Consider the following 23,843-nt stretch of genomic DNA (forward strand, 5'->3'; position numbering starts at 1 on the left):
GCCGCACTTCCCCGTTCCAGGATTTAAAAAGCTACAGCGAGCATGATGCTGGGGTAAGAATGTGCCAGTAGATAAATGGAAAAGAACACAGAGTCCATAGATAGACTCACAAACATGGTCAACTGATCTTTGTCCAAAGATCAAAGGCAATTTGATGGAGAAAAGTTAGTCTTTTAAACAAATGGTGATGCCACAATCGGGTGACCTTATGGAAAACAATTAACAAAGACACAAACTTTCCACATGACACAAATATTCACCAAAATTGTTCATGGATGTAAATGTAAACTAAAAAGCTATTAAAATTCTAGAAATAGCAAAGGAGAAGATATGACCTCGGTTTTCATGAGGACCTTTTATCCTCAACATTGAAAGAATGAGTCTTCAAAGAAAAATCAAGTTAAGGTGGACTTTGTTAGAATTAAAATTTTCTACTCTGTGACAATACTGTTAAGAGAAGAAAAAGACCAACTCTAGACTGTGAGAAATCTTTGCAAGAAGCATATCTAAGAAAAGGCTGTATTAAAAGGTACAAAGCATCATAAATTCAACAATAAGAAAACAAACATTCCAATTAAAAATGGGTAAAGATCTGAAAAAACACCTCACTAACGAAGATATAAGCATAAATTAAGCATGCAAGAACACGCTCAAAATCACTTATCATTAGAGAGAAGAAAACTGAAACAAAGTGAGACAACCTTTACACACAAATAGACGATATCAATTCATGGCTGGGGGGCAGGACAGCACAGACTCTGTCATCGCTGCTGCCCATGCCGAGTGGTGCAGCCGCTGTGGAAGACACTTGGGTACTTTGTTACAAAGCTAAACATCATCTTAACTCGTGATCCCTCAACCATCTTCCTAGGTATTTACACACTGTTTTCAAATAGAACGTCAACAAAAAAGCCAGCACACATATGTACACTGCACCTTATTTATAGGGGCAGGGAACTTGAATGAACAAAGATAACCTTCAATAAATGAAAGCACACCCAAATGAGGTACATCCATGCAATGTAATGCAATCAAGTGCCAACACTGAAAGAACTATCAAGATGAACAGACATGGAGGAATCTCAAACTCATCTTTATAACTGAAAGAAGCATCTGTGAAGGCTGGGTAGAGTATGATCTCATTGATATGGCATTCTGCGAACACAAAGCAATCAATTTGATACACAGATCAGCTTCCCAGAGCTGTGCAGGGATGGTGTGGGCGGAGAGGTCAGGAAATCTGTGTGATGCTTTAATGGCGGATACTTGCCTCTCTGCCTTTGACAAAATCCCCAGATTTTTACAGTAGAAAGAGCAAATCTTGACTTACACAAATTAGTAAAATGATTTAGGTGGGTGGATCCTTGGATGGAATGCAAATGAGACTAAAGAGTGTAACTATATTGAGAATGGAAAAAACACACAGCAAGTGGTGGGGGAAGTGGTGTTGACCTAAGGACCTTTGGAAATGACTGGAATCTGTACAACTACAGGAAAAGAAACCAACCAAGCAAAGAGCCCTACTTGATAAAGTTCTTTCTCAACAGTTACTGGTTAATAACTGTGAGGCCCCTATGCATCTAGACCAGGATTGGAGAAAGGACTGAGTGGTCACCAGACAGCAGGAGACAGGGTTCCACTACTGGAGGGGCAGGTTTCGGGGAGGGCAGGGCGCGGGCTGGAGGGCTCCATGTGGCCATGCATTCGAGTGGGAAGCCGTGCTCTGAACTGATGCTGACCTTAATCTAAACATGGCCGTTTCCATATAGACACATTTATAGCAGACAGTGTACACACGGTAAGGTCAGCACACCAGCCTAACTTAAGCATCCTGCCACCGAGAGGGCCAAGAAGCAAGGACACCCCGGAGCAACCAGCACACTGAGCTCACAGAGCCATGTTTTTAATGCAATTGTCTCATACAAGGAGCCAGCGTTCCTTGAGGAAAAGGCTGATTCCAGGCTGAGGCTGAGAATGCACAAGACAATGCTGCAGAGTCCTGCAGAGCTGGAAAGTAAGGCGGTGTTAAACCACCAACCACAAACGGCATTTTTCGATCACTTTCACGTCCTAAGACACATTAAGCATTAAAAATAAAGAAGACACTTATACGATTGCAACCATTTCCCCTTTCACCCCAGGCTGCCATCTGCCAGTCCCCATCACTCATGATTGAAAAGTTCCAATATCTGGCATATTCACTTCACAGTCATGTAGGTTTCCCTTCTCCTTTAATTTGTATCAGAATTTCTCCCCAGAAACAATCCTGAATATGCAACAAATACCCAGCATGCTGTGATTCTGAGCCTTCCAACACCTCAATGAAGAGATACTTTTATAAAGTAAGTCTTCTTAAAACATGACTGAGAAAGTAGAGAATAAACCACGAGGGAACAGCCCAGAAAATAAAGCTTCTGTGCTGACCGTTTAAGAAAAACGTCGCGGGGCCCCGAACGCAGCCCCCTCGTCAGCCATGAGGGCCAGACAGGAGGTGTGTTCTTTCTGAGCAGGAGACCCCAACATGACCGCAGCTGTGTCTCCTCCATCCTCCTGACAAGCGAAGCACCTTCCCCGCTGAGGATGCAGCTCCTGCGGCCTCTGGCAGAACCCGCAGGCACCCCACGCTGCTCACAAATGGAGGTCCATGCGCCCCCTGCCGGACACCGGGGGCAGAGCAGGAGGCTCAGAACTCACAGCTGGAGGTGGATGGCCGCCCCTTCCGGAAATGGTGCTAAATTACTCAAACCCGAGTGCCCTAGTCTCTTTGCTGATGGTCCCGAGGACGCTCTGCTGCAGCCAGCGCTGCTCTCTTGCCCAGGACATGCCCCACCCCTTGGAGCCATGGCCTGGAGAACAAGGGAGTCACCAGGCTTTGGAGTCCTTGAACAAGACCGCCTCGATGCCACGGCACAATGAAAGCACCCATTTCAAGTCCCTAGAATACAGCCACCCATTTTCATCATCAGAGTCTCCACAGGATGTTAGGTGTTAGACTCAAAGGACTGCAGCTCTGCTTGTGATCAGACCCTCTTTGATAAACTGCCCTACAGACTTGATCACAGTCACAGAGAACTGAAGCCAAAGATGAGAGCTGAAAATCCGTTGGCTCGTCCTCATTTGTGGTCCTGAATTGTGGTCCAGAGGTGCTTCCGAGGAATCCGCAGCTCTCTGAAGCCCTGGAGGACAGCTGGTCTGCCTGAGAGCTTGTCGGGGAGGGAATCCAGCTGTGTAGCAAGTGCATCCAAAACTGATGAAGTGAGGAAGAATATTCGGGTCCTGACTGTCTCTGTTCGATTGTATTTTTAGGCACAAGAAAGTAATCTGCACTCCTACCAGCTACAAACTATCTGAAAACAAAAGAATGGTAATATATTTAAAATGTGATACATCTTTAATATCAAAAAATTGTTGGGAGAGAATGTGATTTTCGTTTTTTAAATAAACTTATGCACAGGTGGCAAATTATCATGCTCTACACCTGAAACTTATACAATAAGAAAAAATAAATAAATAAACTTAAGAATTACATTTTTAATTTACCCTTTCAGCTCTTCAAGGGCTATTTACTGTTTCCAGATTTGGAAACATATTTTTTCATGGAAAACTTGCTTCAGAACAATTTTTGTTACAGACTTCTTTAAAGTCAAGTCAAGTCATCTGCTGGCCCAAAGATAAATGAAAATATCAGTTATTGGAACATTATATAGATTTGTTTCCTGCATATAGCATCTCAACACAAGCTTTCAAATAGCAAGTGACTCTGCCTATTGATTTTCCTCCAGTCAGAGGGTCAGGACCCAGCTACCTTCAATTTGGGGATTTGTCCTCTTCGACATGTGGATTCGGCTCTGGGCGTGTCCTTGGGTTCCTTCCATAACTTTGCAAAGGGGAAATGTATGGCACATCCTGAGGCACGTTTTCATGGACTGAGCCTATACATGCAAACAGCACTTCCAGCCCATTTCCTTGCTGAACACTACTTCACATGGGCACAGAGTGAAGAGAGCAAAGAGGCTGGAAAGGAAATATTATTGTGGTACTAGTGGAAAAAGAGAGACTTTGGTCTAGAAGCCTCTTTTGGGGTTGTTTGTTTTATTTGTTTTGTTTTTTGATGAGGAAGATTGTCCCTGAGCTACCATCTGTTGCAAGCTTCCTCTGTTTTGCATGCAAGTCACTGCCACAGCCTGGCTGATGAGAAATGGGTACGTCTGCACCCAGATCTGAGCCCAAGAACCCCCCCGGGCCTCTGAAGTGGAGCACATGAACGTTATTAACCACTATGCCACCAGGCTGGCTATTGCTTTTTCAATATGTTCACAAATGCTATTTTTAGAACAAACAACCAATTTTCTTGTTTGCACACATTTTATTCAGTAAAAAGTGTGACTCAGTGTCTGATTACCCAAACTAATCACAGGGAACAAACTGATGGAACAGGACAAGGATGTCACTCATTAAAGTTCATGGCATCACTGGCTCTTTGAAAGGGTGATTCCCGTTGATTATCAAAGGGCCATTGTTTTCTAAAATGTCAGAAAGATACGATAATAGCTGTAGTAGCAGGTGTGGGTTGATGTGAGTGCCATCACTCAGTCGCGACGAGACGTCTTATGCATCCAGGATGGTCTGTGTTGCTGTCACTCAGTGTGCGGAGAGGTGGGCAGAGGACTCAATCCCTGTGCTTGGAGCACTTCGTGCTGCCCTGCAGTCTACATGTCCTCCGGTGCATGGACACACAGGTTACATTCTCTACCTTCACAGAAATTAATCCTGACAAAATGTACAAGAGGCTGATAGATATTCCTGAGAAGAAACACTTAATCGGCTTACTTCCAGATGTACAACCACGATGTGAGTGAGAAAGTAGCCAAAGTGGTCCTTTGACTGTGAGGAGGAATTCTCCTTCCAGTCTCCCAGTGCCTGGGGAGCAGCATGCCCCTAATCAGAGCCCCTGAGAAGTCAGCCAAAGTCCCGTTATGGAGAGGACTTGAAACGTAAGTATGTGGGTTTTTCTTACCTTACATTTTCTTTAAGTGTGGACTCTAAAAAAGCCAAGCTCATGGAAACAGAACAGCATGGCGTCTGCCGGGGGCTGGGAGGTGGGGGCAGTGGGGGGATGTAGGACACAGTGTACACACTTTCCTTTAGAAGATGAATAAATTGTGGGATCGACTCGACAGAATGATCACTGCAGTTATCAATACTCTATGATACACTAGAATGTTGATAAGACAGCGGATCTGAAATGTTCCCACCTCACACGCACACAAAGGTAAATATGGGAGGAAAGGGAGGTGTTCACTAAGCTTACTGTTGAATTCATTACACAATATGTGCGTGTGTCAAAATACGGCCTCGCAGTCCTTAACCTCACCCAATGTTACATGTCAATGATAACACGATAGAGCTGGGGGACGGCACCTCAGGATGGCAGCAGGAGAGCATGAGAGCAAGCACCAGGCTCTCCTGAGCGAGGGGCCTCGTATGACAGCACAGTCACATGCCTGCAGAGCCAGCCCTGGTTCTCCCTGCAACTGCACATCTCAGCCCTGAGCACGTGTCGCCTTCTGCACCGCTCACACCCCAGCCTGAGCTCCCCATGTCACTCCTGTGGCCTCCTGGCTGGCCCTGCTTCTGACTTGGCCCCTGCTCCTGCCTCACAGCACCAGGGCCACAGTAAGTGGGATGGCGCCCCTCCTTACTCCAGCCCTCCCCTGGCTCTTCATCTCGCCCAGAGTCAAACCAGGCTGCACAATGGCCGACAAGTGTTCTCATCCCCCAGGAGTCTCTCCCTTGCTCACTTGGCTTCAGTGACACGGAATTCCCAGCAGTCCTCAGACAAGCCAGGCCTGTTCTTGTGGCGTTTGACCTTGCTCTGTGTCTGCCTGGAACCTCCTGGGCATTGGGGGCCCGTGTGTGTGCTCCCCCCACACTCTTAGGTCCCATTCATTCACACGTCTTTATCAGGCCCCAGACTCTATTCTAGGCACAGATGGCTGGACCCAGCCTCTCTCTGATCAATATGAGGTGGAACTTCATTGCATAAGCGTATTGACTATTTTATAGAGATTTTGCTGGAAAAACAAACGAACAAACAGAAAAGTAATAGGAAGAGAACTAGTCTCTCCTAGTCCCAAATAATTGACAGAGTGAGATATCTAGAACATGCAGCACAACGCACCATCCTTAATTAGGGGTTGGGGTCAGGGTTAGGGACAGGCTTAGCCATCCTGCAGAGGAACCCTGAGCGAGCAGACACGGGTAGGTGGCCGGTCCCTGGGGGCCAGGCCTCGGGGAGGGCGGGTCTGGCACTTGTGTGGGGGACGCCTGGCAGTCAGGTCTCAGAGGTGCGGGGCTGCGCCCTTCACCTTGGCTCAGGGCGGACCTCTCCTCATGGTGGTGATGCTGAGAAGGAAGAACGCAGTCAGCCTCCTGGTCCGGAGGGAAGTCAAGGCACGAACTGCCCGCCCACTTGTCCGACACATGAGGGACGCTGGAGGCAGAAAGAGTCGGCGTAAGTCCATCAGTAGAAAGAGCGGTCTCATTCCGGCCAGGGTGGCTCTGAGAGTTTGAGAAAGAAGCCCCCTCAGAATCAGTGGGGGCGTCAGCTGGAAGCTTGTTTAGTTAAGAAAATAGTCTGTTCACGTAGGATTTGAGCAAAATGGCGGGGTGAGCTGACCTGGGACTCTCTCCCCTCCAAAGTACAACAAAGGACTGACAAAAAAACCCTGAATTGCAGCTAATGAACCTAATGCCAGGACTCAGAGACCTACAGTATCAAAAGACAGAGGATGGACCCCCTGCTGCCCACCTCGGAGGAGCTGGAACGGGGTAGGAGAGAACTTTGCTCCCTCCCCTAGAAACCGGGATTGCTGCACGGGTCGGGAAGGAGCGGGGGCGGGGACGCATGACGGGGGATCACCTAGGACTCCCGTCCACCGGTACAGTGGAAACCCGCTGACGGGGGAAAGCCTCCGTGTGCGCGGACCCCATAAACCCAGGGCCCCGGGAGACCAGGGAACAAAACTGATGAATCCACATTGGTGCGCAAGAGAAACCGCCCCCACCTCCCCACCCCCACCCAGCAAAGCGCACTGGGCGCCGCCATCTTGCCCGAAGGCAGAGAGCTCAGAACACGCGGCACTAGACCCCCATCTAGTGGCGACGGGCTGTAACTGCAACCGAATTCTACCACCATGCGAAAAAACCACTCCTCTACCACCCAGCAATGTATAAAAGCCCCAGACCAGAAGGAAAACAATAAAAACACAGAATTAGGTCCTGAGGACTTGGAAATAGGTAAACTAAGTGATAATGTTCTTTCGCAGTGAGGAACATATGTAGGCATTTCTATTGGGTGTTTATCTAAGAGAGGAATTTTGGGGACCTAGAGTATGTGAAGCTCCATCTTCAGGAGATCTTAAAACAGCTTTTGAAAGTGGCGGACACCCTCAGCAGTCTGTGAGGGCCCAGTTACTCTCCATCCTCACCGACTCTTCATATTTTCAGTGGTTTTGTTTTAGTCATTGTGCATTAGTATCACATCTTGGTGTTACTTTACATTTTCCCCACCAGTAACAATGTTATGCACCTTTTCAAATACTTGTTGGGCATTTAATTTTCTTCTTTGTGAAACGCCTAGTTGAATCTTTTGCCCATTTTTTTCTGGTAAGTTGTCTGTTTTCTTAATAATTTATGGGAGTTAGTTACGTATCTTACATGAGGCTTTTCCAGATAAAATATGGCAAGTGTTTATTCCCATTCTGTTCTTGCCTTCTCACTCTCTCGAAGATATCATTTGACGAGGAGATGTTCTTAATAATAAAGTCCAATTTATACATTTTTGTGTTTATGTTTAGTGTACCCTCTGACCTGCCTAAGAAATCTTTGCTTGCCCCAAAGTCATGAAAATATTCCCCTGTATTATCTACTACAAATGTCATTGTTTTAAACATCCACATTTGGATGTAAAATCATCTGGAATTGACCTTTGTTTATGGTGTGAGGCAGGAGTCAAGGTGAATTCTTTCCCGTCTGGATAGCCAGTGCCCCTGGACCACTGACTGAGAAGACTGTCTTCTCCCCAATGCTCGGCCTGACTCTTCTGTCACATACAAATGTTCACGTCTGTGGGTCTCAGGGGGACTCTCTCTTCTTCTTCCTTCTCCTTGTGGCTGTCCTTGCAGTAGGACGGCACGCTGCCCTGATGCCTGTAGCTTTATACTAAGGCTTCATATCTGGTAGTGGAAGCTCTCCGGGGTTGTTCTTCTTCTAGATTGTCTTGACTATATGTGGCCACTTGTATTTCCTGCGCCAGGTGACGTAGAGGGTCAAATTTGAGTGCTGAAAATGGCCAAGTGGTCTCCGTCCTCCAGGAGCTTTCAGTCTGGCTTAGAAATGGAGAGCCATGCCAATCTTCTCTGGATTCCAGCTGGAGCATCTAGAGCCCATTGAGGCAGAGCGAGAAGGTGAGGGCATGCAGTCTGGAAAGACTCTGCTTGGGTTCGTGGGCTGGAGTTCCCTTAAAGGCACTGGAGTCCTTCTGTTCTGGTGGGTTCTGGGGGCACCTTGGTGAGAGGAGGGACGTCTCCAGAGACTGAGACATTGGTGGGGGCCATTGTTCTGAACTGGTCCAGGCATGCTGACACACAGACCCTGGTGGGTGCTAAAGTTGATGATTTCTATTCCTTTCTAAGGTGTTCCCACACCATCAATAAACTGTTTTCTGTTCTGTCATGAAACCTACTTGATGCCTCTCTTCTTGACTGAGTACAAACCAGGAAGGTCTGGGGTGCAGATCTCAAATATATGAATCATTGCTTCTGCCCCCAGGCAGCTGAAACTGTTCACTTATATTTCCTCACTCTTTGATACTCACTAAATACTACAGATAATCTTATTTCACATGACGCTTTTGGGAGGGAAGCTACAGATTGAACTTTTTTTCAAGTGAGTCTAGGACACGTTCTTTTGTACTTACATTTGGAAACTGAGGCATGTCTAACATCCTATAATCCATACACCCCTAATCAAATAACTGAACCACCTTTTCAAGGGCAGACTGAGTTCAACCTAAGAATGTTGCCTAGCTTCCTCTGAGAAGCTAGCCTCACTTCTCAAAATTCCTGCCCTACAACCAGAAATCGAGTTACCTGTCAAACTGACAAAAACCACTTGCGTAGGCTAACCTTCAGAAACCTATATACGTAATCTGCACTTTCCTTGGCCATTATTTAAAGGGCTTCTGAATGGACTATACATTGCACAAACCGTGAGAGTCAATGAGAAAAAGAGAGTAAATACGAGTGAATGGTGTAAATGAATTGCTTTATCTCCTCAACTTAATTCCATTCCCATGTACTTGAAACATTTACCACAGATAATCTGACATCTTAGAAATGGAGTGTTAACAGTACCTCAGAATAACCCCCATATGAAGGCCTCGCCAACCAGGCCTGCAAAGACTATGGTACAGGGAAGAGAAGGTTTGGGAGTCAGACAGACAGGGGAAATATTTTAATCCCAGCTCGGCCACTAAGCAGTTGCGTAGCCCTGGGCATACACGGGTGTAAGCTTCAGTTTCCCCAACTGTAAAATGGGGATAACAACACCTGCCTCAAAAGACCACTAGGATTCAGCATGAGGGAATCCGTGAGAGCACCTGGCACATGGCAGGCACTCAACAGTCAGAATGAGTGAAATCTTTTGGTTTCCACCAGATATCAGTGGTAGCAAATGCAGTCATACAACCCGGTGTTTCCTCTTCCTTTGTCAGGCATCATTATTTCTAGAATTATTGTAAGGCATCATTACGATTAGAACTCAAGCATCTGGAAGAGTGCACGCACACCACAGGGACTTAGAGACTTCGAACTCAGGGAAATTGAATTCTGGTTAGAGAAGAAAAGTTCCTTAAAAATGAACAATAACACAAAATGTTCAACTGCCTGTCACAGACCATAATTTCAAAGGGGAGAATGATTACTTAAAGATGACACGACCAAGCAAGACTTCAGGGAAGAACTGGAAATAGGAAAACCTTGAAATAAGGCCAAGACATAGCTATGGGGAGGAGGAATGAGAAATCTCTTAGAGAATGGAACAGATTTCACAGAGTAGCAGCAGTGGGCATGTGTATCCATCAGCTAGTCAGGGAATAATAAAGAGACCAATTCTGCTGTAGCGCAGAGTTTTGTGTAGGTGAGTGACAGAACATAAGACCATAAAGTAGTCAGGGATGACATTAGGAGAACCCAAAAAACAAATTTCAGATAAATAAATCATGTTTGGCAGAAATCATAGACTTTTTCAAAACAAACCATGAACAACCCAGTGAGCTAACAAGACCGATCGATCAGAGATGTCAGTGAGTAGACTGGAGAGGAGAGAGACAGAGACTAAGTGACCAGTTAGGAAGCCACTGTCACAATCCTAGCAGAGAGTGATGAAAACCTGAATTGGCATGATGGTGGCATGACGGTAAAGATGGAGACAGAGATAAGAGGTATAATACAAAGTCTCACAGACCTGAACGCAGAGGGAAGAAGCATGGATGACAGGGTAGACTCAAGAGTGGGAGCCTGAGAGAATGGCAGCACCATGAGAGGAAGAGGCAAGTCTGGAGTCATCTAGGGACACAGGAGGCAAATGTGGTTTCAGATGGGTTGTTACCAAGGTGATACCCAGAAAAAAAATACTAAAAGTCAGCACACAAAGACCTGAGTTCTAGATGGGAAGGGAAGCCCTCTGCTCACCAAGCGTGGCTGAATCCACGCAAGGTGCAAAGATTCCAGCGCAAAGAAACAAAATGGGACCAGCACACTGAGTATGGCCCTCCCTGAAACCCAGGTTCATGAAACAAGTGAAATCCTCAAAGAAATCAGAGAAGCAGCAAAAAAAAAAACCCAAAATTTAGTGGTGTCACTAAGGCCAAGGAGATGAGTCTCAAGAAGAGAGAGGAGGTCAAGAAAGCCGCATCCCACAGAAAAATCTAAGATGAGAGCTTGAAAACAAGTCATCACACATGACAATTATGAGGCCCCTGGAGACGTTCAAAAAACCAGGTTCAAAGAAGTCTCAGACGGCAGGAAGAAATAAGGAAGTAGGAAGAAAGCAGGAGCAGTATCTATACTCTATACTTTCAAAGGCACTTTCCTAGTAGAAGTCTCATTCAGATTTGTAATCTGGAATAAAGAACATGTGGTTTTAAGAAAATGAGAGGCCGGCCCAGTGACACAGTGGTTATTTAGTGGCCCAGGGTTCGCAGGTTCAGATCCAGGGCAAGGACCTACACACCACTCATCAAGCCATGCTGTGGCAGTGTCCCACATATAAAATGGAAGCGGATGGGCACAGATGTTGACTCAGGGTGAATCTTCCTCACTGCCCCCCAAAAAAGAAAAAAAAAAAGCAAATGAGAGAATCTGATACTACAAACTTCCTTTAGTGGTCACAGGCCCTAATCTTTCCCTTCCACTCTCCTTGTTTCATCTGATTTCCTTACCTTGTGTAGCCTCTCGACAACCCTATTTCTAGGCTGTACTTCTGAATCTCCTTTCAGTAAGAGAGGGCCAGGTCTAGTCACACCTGCCCTTCTCACCTCTCTCTTTTTTTCACTCACATCATATAGGCAAGGACAAATGTCAGATTTTACAAGAAAACCAAGATTTGATCAACATTTCTCTTTCATGTTTTCAAAAGGAGGCCATTTTCCAAAAAGTACATAGACAGATACTCAACATTATTAGTTATTAGGAAAATGCAAATTAAAACCACATTGAGAAACCACTTCACAACTACTAGAATGGCTAAAATTAAAAAGACTGGCCAGGATGTGGAGCAGTCAGAACTCTCAAACACTGCTGATGGAAATGTAAAATAATACAACCACTTTGGAAAACAGTTGAGCAGTTTTGTTAAAAGTTAACATACACCTACCCTACAATCCAGTCACTCTACTCCCAGGTATTTACCAAGAGAAATGGAAGCATATGTCCATACAAAGACTTGTATGGCCAAACACTGGAAGCAACTCAAATGTCCAATAACAAGTCAATGGATAACCAAGTTTTGGCATATCCATACATTAGACTACTAAGCAATAAAAACGAGTGAACTATTCATAGGTCCAACAACATAGATGAATTTCAAAATGAGTATGCTGAGTTGGAAAAAAAAAAAAGCCAGAAAAAAGGGCATGCAGACTGCATATTTCCATTTATATAAAATTTTACAAAATGTGAACTAAATCTACAGTGACAGAAAGCAGATTCATGGTTGCCTGGGGATGGACGGACGGATTGGAGAAGGACATAAGAGAGGTATCACAAAGGGCCATGATGGGGGCTGTTCCCGTGGTGCAGTGGTTAAGTGCGCACGTTCCACTTTGGCGGCCCGGGGTTTGCCAGTTCGGATCCCGGGTGCGGACATGGCACCACTTGGCAAGCCATGCTGTGGTAGGTGTCACACATATAAAGTAGAGGAAGATGGGCATGATGTTAGCTCAGGGCCAGTCTTCCTCAGCAAAAAGAGGAGGATTGGTAGCAGTTAGCTCGGGGCTAATATTCCTCAAAAAGCAAAAACAAAGGGGCATGAAGGAACTTTTGAGGGTGACGGATATGTTCATTATCTTGATGGTGATGGTTTTATAGGTATATACCAAACTGATCAAACTGCATATATTAAATATGTACAGCTTATTTTATGCCAATCATACCTCAGTAAAGCTGTTTTTAAAAAATGAAAGTTGAGACAATTGGCAAAATTTGAATGAGGACTGTGTATCGTATTATAAAGCAAAGTTAAATTTTTCTTTTTGAGGAAGATTAGCCCTGAGCTAACATCTGCCGCCAATCCTCCTCTTTTTGCTGAGGAAGACTGGCCCTGAGCTAACATCTTTGCCCATCTCCCTCTACTTTATATGTGGGACGCCTACCACAGCATGGCTTGCCAGGCGGTGCCATGTCCACACCCGGGATCCGAACCAGCGAACCCCGGGCTGCCGAAGCGGAATGTGCGCACTTAACCGCTGCGCCACTGGGCTGGCCCCAAAGTTAAATTTTTAAAAATGAAGAAAGTGGATGTCCTAAATCCCCATAATATAAAGTCACCATGAAGGCTGGGGACAAGGGCTTCTCTCTGATAAAGTGGGAACATCAGTTGCGCACTCCCACTGCTATCCTATTTTTGAGAGAAAAACAACCAGCTGTGCCCTTCATCAAAGAATGCCCTCTTAAGCAATCTTTCCAAAGTACATGCCTGCCTGTACTCTTTCATGTCTAAAACTGTTTGCACTACGTCATCCTCCGAGGACAAACAAGTTCCATCTCCCTGTGGCTCCGCAGACCAGAGCAGGGCCCGTGGCCCTAAAAGGAAGGTGTAGAGAGCTTCTCTCGCCAATGTCAGGATCCCAGTTCTTTACCTGCGTGATTTCTTCATCAGCAGCCGCGTGGATCCCCCAGACATTACAAAGACGAACTTCCTCTCCGAGAAGTCCTTGCTGCTCAAAGAGTCTCACTCTTAGACAAACCAGAACCAGACATTTACCAAACAGTTTAGGCCTGAAGGTCCCATTTTGGATGCTCAGGAGGGGTGCCAGGCAAGCAGGAAAGGTCAGAATCCCCAGTTAGTCTCTCTTCGGAAATGACTGGAGGATAAAATCCCCCAGGTCTCAAGCCACACGCAAGAAAAAAACAGCAATTGTGAACTTTTCCTACGTATTTATGAGAATAATTACCAGGCTGAATGCCCATCTCTACGTTCCCATCCGGTGTCAAAAAGATATGGCTAGCACTTAGATTAAAAACAAAGCATCCAGGGGCCAGCCTCGGCCGAGGGGTTAAGTTCACATGCTCTGCTTCAGCAGCCCAGGGTTTGGCCGGTTTGGATCCTGGGTGTGGACATGGCACCACTCAGGCCATGCTGAGGTGGCGTCCCATACAGCACAACCAGAAGGACCTGGACAACTAGAATATACAATTATGTACTGGGGGGCTTTGGGGAGAAGAAATCAAAAAAAAAAGATTGGCAATAAATGTTAGCTCAGGTGCCAATCTTTAAAAATAAATAAATAAATAAAGCATTCAATATGGCATTATAATTATCGTTCTAAAACTGACTTTAAAAATAATCAGGATAAATAAATGTTAACTTCAAAATAGCCACATGTTTATTCTGCTTTCTATCTTTAAAACTTTAAGAAACTAAATTTTCTCAAAGTAATCACACACAGAAATATATAATATGCTCTATTTAAAACATAAAAGAGTTCCTGTCGCCACGTGAAAATTTCAAAATATTCTTCAATTTCTTATTCTAGTATCTTACAGAAGGTACAGTGAAATGATACCATTCACAAGTTTACACAAACTCAAGATACTCTCTTATATCAGTTAAAACACTATAAAACTGTATTTTACATGCACATACTTTATTCTGTACTATACCTTAGTTCAGATACTACACATCCATAACTACATATTGCTCTACAGAATAAGAGGCACAAAATCCCATACGTGATTCTTTATGGGCGATTTGGGGGGTCTTTCAAGGGAAATTGTGGCCATATGTGATTCTGTCTTTATACACCAACCTAGGACCCGACCCCACAGTATAGACTCTCCTGGAAGCAGCTGCAGTTTCCTTACAGGACAGGTAGTTGAAATTAGGGCAAGGATTTTATGCACAGGAAATCCACAAGGACAACCTTCACCAAAACCGGCAGAAGAGCCCAGCAAGAAGGCTCCAGACCGCCCACTGCTCTGGAGCCAGAGGGACAGATTCCTGTGTGTGTCTCACTAGCGCCTCCCCAGCCTGCAGAATCGTATCCTGTCGAGTCAGATGTTTTGCCTGTAGTTCAGATAAATGCTTCCCGGACATTTCCATGAGATGGCTCTAGTGATGATAGTTTTTTCCCAAAGAAGACAAGACAGACTTGGTTCTTCCTTTCACGTGATCAATGCACGCTCATCTCCATTATGTTCTAGTCCATCCTCGTGATCATTAATTCTCTATATTACTATATCTTGAATATCCTTTCTTCTTTGGCTCTTACTTTAGCACTGGTTTCCATTTTTCATTATATCAGCAAGGAAACTTTAGCCCTATTATCCATAAACTGAAGCCACCTCATAGTCCCCTCATGTCAAGCTTTTTAACTAACCTCAAATACAGGAACATGATAACACTCATTATCAATGAGAATTCAGAACATTGTTCTGTTCTAGTTAATGAAGTGAGGCAGAAAACAAAAAGTCTAACTAGAAAGGAGGAGACAAAATCACATTATTTGTACACAACATGATAGCATATCTTTAAAAAAAAAAAGTAGAGAAAGAATGAATCGCCAGAAAAGCTACTAAAACTAAATGGGAATTCAGTCAGTAAGCACTGCTATAGTCTGTCAATAATGAGCGAGGACAACACAATGAAAAGATGCCCTCATTTTCATCCACTTACAGCACCAGCAGCAGGACGAGTACTTCATCCTCACACGCAGAATCTACTCCAAGTGCGTTCACTTGGCCCACAGAAAAATCCGAAGACTTTAACATCCTCCCCCTCCCACTGTAGCCTAGACCACTGCCAGGCTGTCCCCCTCCAAAGCGGGTACAAAAATTCTGAACCTTCCAGGAATCGCTTCTCTTTGGCCTGGAGGAGATTTGAATCTTTTAAAACAAAATAATAGAACTTAAGATACGTAGGGGACGGCCCTGTGGCCAAGTGCTTAAAGCTCCGTGCGCTCCACTGCAGCAGCTCAGGGTTCGTGGATTCGGATCCCAGGTGTGGACCTGCTCCACTCCTCAGCCAAGCAGTGGAGACATCCCACATACAAAGTAGAGGAAGGCTGGCACAGATGTCAGCTCAGAGCTAATCTTCCTCGGGCAGAAAATAAAGGAGGAGGATTGGCAACAGATGTGAGGTCAGGATGAATCTTCCTCAAAAAAAAAACTTACGATATGTAAACATTAAGAAATAAAACTCCTTCTAAGTTTGACCAGCAAATTCATTGTCTAAAACAAGAAGAGAGTAAAATCAAAATGAATAGCCAACAAAAGAACTGCTGTGACACTCCCACGTTCATCAGTAGCATTAGCTGTGCTGAAAACTGAGTTAGAGAGAGAGAAAGACCACACGCTGTTGTTCTCAAACACTCAGGCCCCTGCTTGTGCTGGTTTACACAGAACTGAGAGAAAACCTGAGTGAGAAAACTACCTACTAATAGCTTCTTAAAACTTGTTGGGACCCTAAAAAACCACATTTACATCTCAGCTCCTAGGCAAAGTCATCTCTAAGCCAATCCAAAAATAAGATGGTTTACTCTTTTCTACAGCCTTGTTAAGCTAATTTTTCCCCATGTCAGTGGTATATACTTTACAGCAACATTCTTCAATGCAGTTGCTAACGTGCAGACAGGAAATGTTCCAGGCCATCTTCTCTGAACTCCCTTCCCACCTGTGTGGCCCACCCAAAAACCATTCCTCTTCTTCCTAGCTAACACAACTCTAGTCTTTTTCACCCTCCTGTGCTGTCATGACCTCCAGAGAAGGCGAGACTCCTCCCCAGTCCAGAGTGAATTATGTTGGGTCAGAGTTCATCACAGTGATGGTATTTCCACGACCAAGCCACTGGTTTAGGCATGGACACAATTCTGGCCTGGGAGATGGGAGGCGTAGTTTCTGGAAAGTTTTCCTCAGGCTTTAAGAACACAGAACGGGTACAGTCTCTTTTTCACGTCTCTGGATGTGTAGTTACATAAAGACTTGAAGTCACTGAGCTGCTGGACCAACCAGCCTTGGAAACTCCCACTTCAAGACCTTTTGTTATGTGAGATAAGAAATGCCCCCGGTGTTCAAGCTGCTTTTGTTGAGTTTTCTGTCACTTACTCCCAAAAGCTTCCAAATAAAGCACCATCTAGTCTTCTAGCTAGTATTACTCCACCTGTAGAAGAAGCCTCTGACAGCGGACAGAAAAGACAAAATCAACCAATCTGTGAAACTGGAAGAGGATCTGTCCTTTACGGCCAAACTAGCTCTTCACAAAGAGGAGCTATTATTGATCATTTGGAAACTATTCTGTCTTTGGTAGCAATTACCCTCTCTCTTTTTTTGAGATGAGTGCTTCTCCCATAAATCAAATGTCCTTATTTAATATGGGGGGAGGCAGGGAAGAGATTTTGATTACTATAATCTTACTAATTTACAAACAGTAACAACCTAATCCTAATTTATCTCTCTTGGGACCAGACTAAGAAATAGGCCTAAATCAAAGGGACCTAGTTCACACATAAAGATGAATTCCCTGAGAGAAAGGACTATGGAGAAAAAATTCTCCAGGGACAACGTGGAATCTCCTCGATGAAAGCCTGTAGAAACAGAAGATTCATGCAGCTGTGAAGCCTTAGGCACTATACTTGGATTACACGGCAATTCAAGATCCCTGCCACGCTGATCTAAAGAGAACATTTATCTTCTTTCTAAACAGAAATGTAGAAAAACATCTAAGTGTTAAAATAAAAGCAAAAACTTCTTAATCTCAAACTCTACGACAATTATATATACTTATGCAAACCATTTGCTATGGCAAATCCACCTCATTACTCTAGGGAGCAAAAAAGGCAAACAGTATGACCAAAACTCCTACTATGTCTCAATTCCCGTCAAATCCGGACGGTGTCAGGAAGTGCCTTATTCAGCCAGAAAATGTCCAGTGACTAATTTAACTGAAAGGTAATTTATTTAATTAAAAAGAGAAATGGAAGTACTTACTGGATTAAAAAAGAAATGGTATATATACTTATCAGAATCAAACAGTTTCCGCCCTATGGCAATTCGATAACTAAGTGAATACACCTTTTTAAATGTTTTTAGATTAAGAACTTTACTGTCCAGGAGTAGTGCTGACTATAGACTGTCCTATTAAAAATACAGTTTGAAATATTTAACATTTATGGCTCCAGGGCACTAAATCCCCACTCACATTTATAATGACCAAAACGTAGAAGATGAACATTGAAAAGCAACTGCAAATAAGTGTTCACTTCTCCAGGGAAGTCGTAAGGTTTGCCGACATGATGTGCAATGGATAACTGGTCTTCGGTTCAGCAACTAAGACATAAATTATGTGTCAGCTGCTCACACAGGTGCAGGACAAGGAGGGCAGTGATGGTATGGGAAAGAACGTGAGTCTCAGAAATACAGCCTACTGCTATCGTCCCTTTCCCGCTTGTACACATTACATTCAGGCACCATTTCCAAGTGATTACAGACCCAGAGATGCCTAGCCTGGGGAGCAGACAGTTCTTCTGCACATGTTAGGAAATGGAGACTCTATCTGGTTTCGCTGTACAATGCACATCTTGCACCATCATACGTAGTGGCCCCAAACTCACCTTCCGGAGCCCCGTGCCCGGCAGCAGACGGGAACTCCCAGGTCTTTTAGGAATGGGGGAAAGGAAGTCTCATTCTTAACAAATTCAACCACCAAAGCCATCCCTCATTCTAGAAAAGTTGGAGGCAGCAAAGGTTCCATTAAATTGGGCCCTATTTCTCACTAAACAGAGAAAGAAAGAATTCTCCAGCGAGATCAAGGAGTCAAGATTTATAGGTTTGTTGCTCAGATGGAAAGTAAATCTTCACTTTTTCAGCAAGGCTTTTTACAGCACACACTTCAACTTTATTGAGAGGATATTAATATATCTGTATTATGATTTTTCTGTATATGATTATTCACTTAAAATGCTTTGTATTTTTCAAAGGAGGGCCTATAACTATAAAAGAAGCTATAAAAGGTACAATGTGCCATTAATGATTTTTTTAAACGATGGCTTTGTTTTTTATTTGTTTATTTAAACTTTGCCTTTGAAGATTTATATGAAAAGCACATTATAACTGGGGCCAGCCCAGTGGTGTAGTGGTTAAGTTCTTGTGCTCCACTTCCGTGGCCCATGGTTTGTGGGTTTGGATCCCAGCCACAGCCCTACACACCGCTCAGCAAACCATGCCGTGGTGGCATCCCACATACAAAATAGAGGAAGACTGGCACAGATGTTAGCTCAGGGCCAATCTTCCTCACACACACACACAAATATTATAACTAACCATCACCAAAGCTTGAACTTGACTTAGGTTAATTGAGGGAATAATGTAATAAGTAGTCTTCTGGAATAGAAATACAAGACTAGCATCTACTAAATAGACCAACTCAGTATTACAAACAAATGAGAAAATATTTTGCTGTTTAAAACTGGCAATCATTTATATATTAGGAAATTACTTTGGTCCTCAAAAAAAAACTGCTTCAGCATAAAAGAAATTATACAAATACATACATACCCCTACATACTTATCCTAAAGTCAAGCCTTTGGTACTTAGAAGTAAAATAAAACATAAATCACTATTGCTTATTGAGAATGGCTATGTTAATGCCACTCTAAGTTCTATGCAAGCCTTTCACGAGCCAACAGGCAAAAATGTTAGAGATTCTCTGTAGCGGGATGGAGATTCTGCCAGCAAACAAGGGGAGTGGGTGAGAACAGCTGTTTGAATGTGACTCACCGTCTGCTCTGACTTCTGACCCCACTATGTTTTTAACTGCAGGGCTTTCTTAAGTAATTGCGAGATCCACCGACTAAGGTTTCCAGCATAGAGTTTTCAAGACCACCACCACATGTCGCAGGGACACAACCATCAGAATCAAACAAGAAACTCCCAGTCCTACTGAGCAACATGAGAAGACCAGGCAGCGTGCACCTAACAAGGCCGTGCACGCTTCATGACTCAGATGATGAGATCTGCGAGCTTCAACCAGAAACTGATAGCACACGCTCTGGAGACAGGCGGCTCCAAGTCTGAATCCCAGTTTCAAAGCCTCCTTTCACCACCTGTGAGCTGTGAGAGATCCTGGGTAAATCACTTCACCTCTCAGTGCCTTTATTTCTACAGAGACACAACGGGGACAACATGGCACCTACCTCAAAAGCTGTTACGACAATGAAAATTAGGTGATATATATCAAGCACTTGGAAACACTGCCTGGCATTTTATACATAGTCGATAAATGTCAGCCATTATTATTATTACCAGTAATAGTGGTTTCTTTACTTCTTCTCCAATCCAGAAATCCCACTTCTGGAAATCTACCCTGGAGAAATAATCCAAACTACAGTAGAGGCACAAAAATACTTAGTACCATGTTATTTACAATGGTGAAAAGTTAGAGAAACCTAAATGTACACTAATAAGGAAGCAATTGAGTCATTTATCCAATATCCATCCAGCAAAATATTACTCCGTAACTAAGAATACATTAGAAACACAGTAAAGAATTATGGAGCAAAATGGCTATGTGTTTATACAATTATACAAAGCGAAAAGAGCCAAAATTTAAAACTATATGGACATCATTATAACAATCTAAAATTATACTTAAAGTGCATACTAAAAAAACTAAAGCAAGTAATACACCAAAATCATCACAGTGGATGTGAAGATAATATTTGGGGTGAATTTTTTTCTTTTCTGTACTATCACATAGTCATATTACTTTTATAATTTTAAGATTATTTTTAAATGTTTAACTTGCTACAGACTTATTTTAAGACTAATTAAATAGGGTTGGGAAAATGGTAACAAAAGTTAAACCACAAATATATTACTGAAATGGTTAAGAATCAAAGTAGAAATTAAGAATAAAACAAGTGCTTGAAATATTAACACTCAAAATAAAAATATTATTTAAAAAACTGAGTCCCTAATGAGTTACCCAGTATTTAAACTGGACAGAGTCCAGGGACCACTTACATCTGAGACTGAATGATACACATATTTTTTATTGTAAAATGACTGTCAGGGAAACGAAATGATTTAAGAGAAATGAAGACATTGCGCTGTTTTTTAGTCTTGGAAAAGCTATCTCCTGTAACAAAACCTAAATTAGTCTCGGTAACAAAGTAACATAGTAATAAATGCCTTTCCATTGAATAAATCAGACCTTATATATAACATATCTTTTCATTGTTTTAAAATGAGTCCATTTAGATAAGGTATGACAGAAATAACGTTTTACAAATTGGGGAGGAAATGGTCGATGAACATTTTATGAATTCCAGAAAATATCTAAATAGAAGGGAGGAAGGAAACAAATTTCTAACCAAACTCACTATTGTCCAAATCTGTTAGCTCAGGGCTAATCTTCCTCACCAAAAAAAAAAACGGGGGGGGGGGAGGGGGGGCGGGCTCATCTCTCCAAGTAGATGGAATGCTCCCTGAGGGCAGAGAATGCACTGCTTGATCTTCAGGCATCAGAGAGAGTTTAACACTGTTTTCCACACGTGGCAGACTATATAGAAAATGCTGGTTTAACTGAACTGAACATCTAAATAATCCGTTCAGAAGAGGCACCAAGGTCAGCAGTCAACTCAAAAAGGTTCCTAAACACAGGATGGGGGCAAGGGGAGGGGGCTTATTAAGGGGGAAGTGCTCCTTGCCTTTTGGCAGAAATCTTAATGTGCCACTTTAAACCAAAATAATGTGAATTTTCTCTTAAACCATAAGGCATTTGTCCATACTAAATCCACAGGCCTCTTGTACATCAGTAATGTGGGAACCCAACATTTACTAAGAGCAGCTGTAACGTCTGAGAGCAGATCACTCGTGCCACTCATTATTTATTTATTCAGAGCTATATCTAATTTCAGAAAGGATCCAGTGAAACGTACATAAGTACATATACCACAACAAGATAAAATGACATACCTAAGAGCAGAAAGAGAAAAATGGGACAAAAGAACGCTGAATGCAGGAAAGAGAGGCTGTCCTGGGAGTAGGTTCATGCACCAAATTAATGTATTCTATAAAATTCTGCACATTTGCTCGAGGAAGGTCAGAGGTTTGGCTCTAAGAATTCTAGCAGCCAACAAAAACAGGACGATCCAATCAGTTACACGAGTCAGCATCTTAAGATAAAAATAAAAGCTATCAGAGAACTCTCTCCCCCTTGGTCTTCATAAGAGGAAACTACATCGTGTAACAAATCAAATACTCAACGACATCCTTGCAGCTGACTTGTCACAGCTTCGGAAGACCATCCCTCATAATGACCCTCCCAGGCACATGACAGCACACAAGTCAAATCAACGCAAATGATGAAGAGGAAGGCAACCCACCCAAGGAAAGGGTCCACTACACAGCCCCTGCAGGTCTAGCTTTATCAGAAACAGATTTCATTCCACCTACACTAACCTAAAATCCAGAGGCTTCATGCATCCACTTACCTTGAAATTATAAACAAAACTTGATGCACAAGTCCATTTCTCGGAGGGATACGTTTGTAGTTTCATAACATCCTCAGAGAAGCATGACTCAAGAAAGGATAAGAGCCCCTGATCTACAGCACTAGACTGTGTGCATCCTTCAGGCATCCCTCCACAAGCACTTTCTCTTTGGAGATTTGGAGAACTGCTGAGCCTCAAGACCGCAGCTCCTGACAAGCATCTGATGGGTGCTCCTCTCTGATGTCAATGTGGAACTCTGAGCTTAACCACTGGCGAGGCTGTGTCTCAGCCGTACAAGACAATGATACGTGACCTTTCAGACCATAATGCCCACAAGCACATGGAGCACCTAACAATCTGCTCTTCTGGGCAGCTTTCCGCTATAAGCATTCACAAAGTTACCTCAAAGGACTGGTGATATTTTCTCTAGATAACATAAAAAGTAAAAACAAAAACCCATCTTTTGCTTGCGGATAAAAAACTACAGGTAAGCACAAAAAAATCGTTTTCCTACATAAACATTATTTTTTAATTTTAAAGATAACCTTCCCACATCAGTTGATACAATTTGAGCTATGTTCTTTTTTGCCTTTTTGTTGTCTTCATCTTTTGCTATACCGCAACACAAGCACTGCCATAGCCTTAGACACACACACACACACACACACACAGTCAACCATCCACCCATAGTATCGTGGTTAGAATGTCTCAAGGGCCCAAGGCCATCAAGTGAGGAAGCTGGCCTGTAGGGCCACCGAGACAAGGCCCTTTAAGATCTCACCCATCTAGAAGTCACAGGCATCCAGAGTCTGGTCCTCAGCATAACAAGGCCAAACACATATCTTTATCAAACATACACACTTGAGTAGACTCAAGAGAACTAACTCATCCTAACCCAACTAGAAGGGACTGAAATGCAAATGAGAATACCAATTTACTAATTAATCAAAGAGAATATCCCTTCTCACTAATCAGAAAATTCACATCTGAAGCCACAACGCTGCTTGCCTAATGCTAGGATACGAGGTATCCTGGATTGATAGTCAATTCACCACAAGTTAGACCAAAGAGAGACAGAGAGTTTGGGGAATACCCAATGAATTATCCAACCTACACCTTTTTAGGGACAAAGTTGTCCCTTTCACATGCAGGTCTCCTTCCCTTGGACATCATCGCCCTAACACTGCAGGCTTCTTGGTCTGTGAGCTTTCTTCCTCCACAGCCTTCTCTCCATTAGGAACTTCTCTAGAGAGGGTACAATACAACTGATGAGGGGGTGCCGTACATGCATCATTAGCCTTGTTTCAGATCAAAATCTCCCAGATAAAGCTGCTCAAGCCACCCACCCGAGGCCACAGCTGGATAAGGCAGAGCAGAGATTCAAAGCCAGATCTCAAGCCCAAGCCCCCTTTCGAGCTTGCAGTAAATCACTGCTTTCAAGTGTCTTCCCACGGCTTCCACCTCCCAGCCTGATTGAAATGCCCCTCCTCAGGGTCCCCTAACACCCTAAGCACCCCATGGCACTAAGTGCTGGTACACAAATCTCTCTCTCACTCCACTGAAACGTTCTGA

At 43.5% G+C, this 23,843-nt stretch overlaps 1 protein-coding gene across 1 annotated transcript in view; it reads right to left on the bottom strand.

The window, feature by feature from the left end:
• LOC138919024 (collagen, type I, alpha 1a-like) overlaps positions 1-23,843 on the bottom strand; it is a 57,660-nt gene that overhangs the window by 27,479 nt on the left and 6,338 nt on the right. The window lies entirely within an intron of this gene.

The sequence above is a fragment of the Equus caballus genome, chromosome 19 (assembly GCF_041296265.1).
Source record: "Equus caballus isolate H_3958 breed thoroughbred chromosome 19, TB-T2T, whole genome shotgun sequence".
NCBI lineage: Eukaryota > Metazoa > Chordata > Mammalia > Perissodactyla > Equidae > Equus > Equus caballus.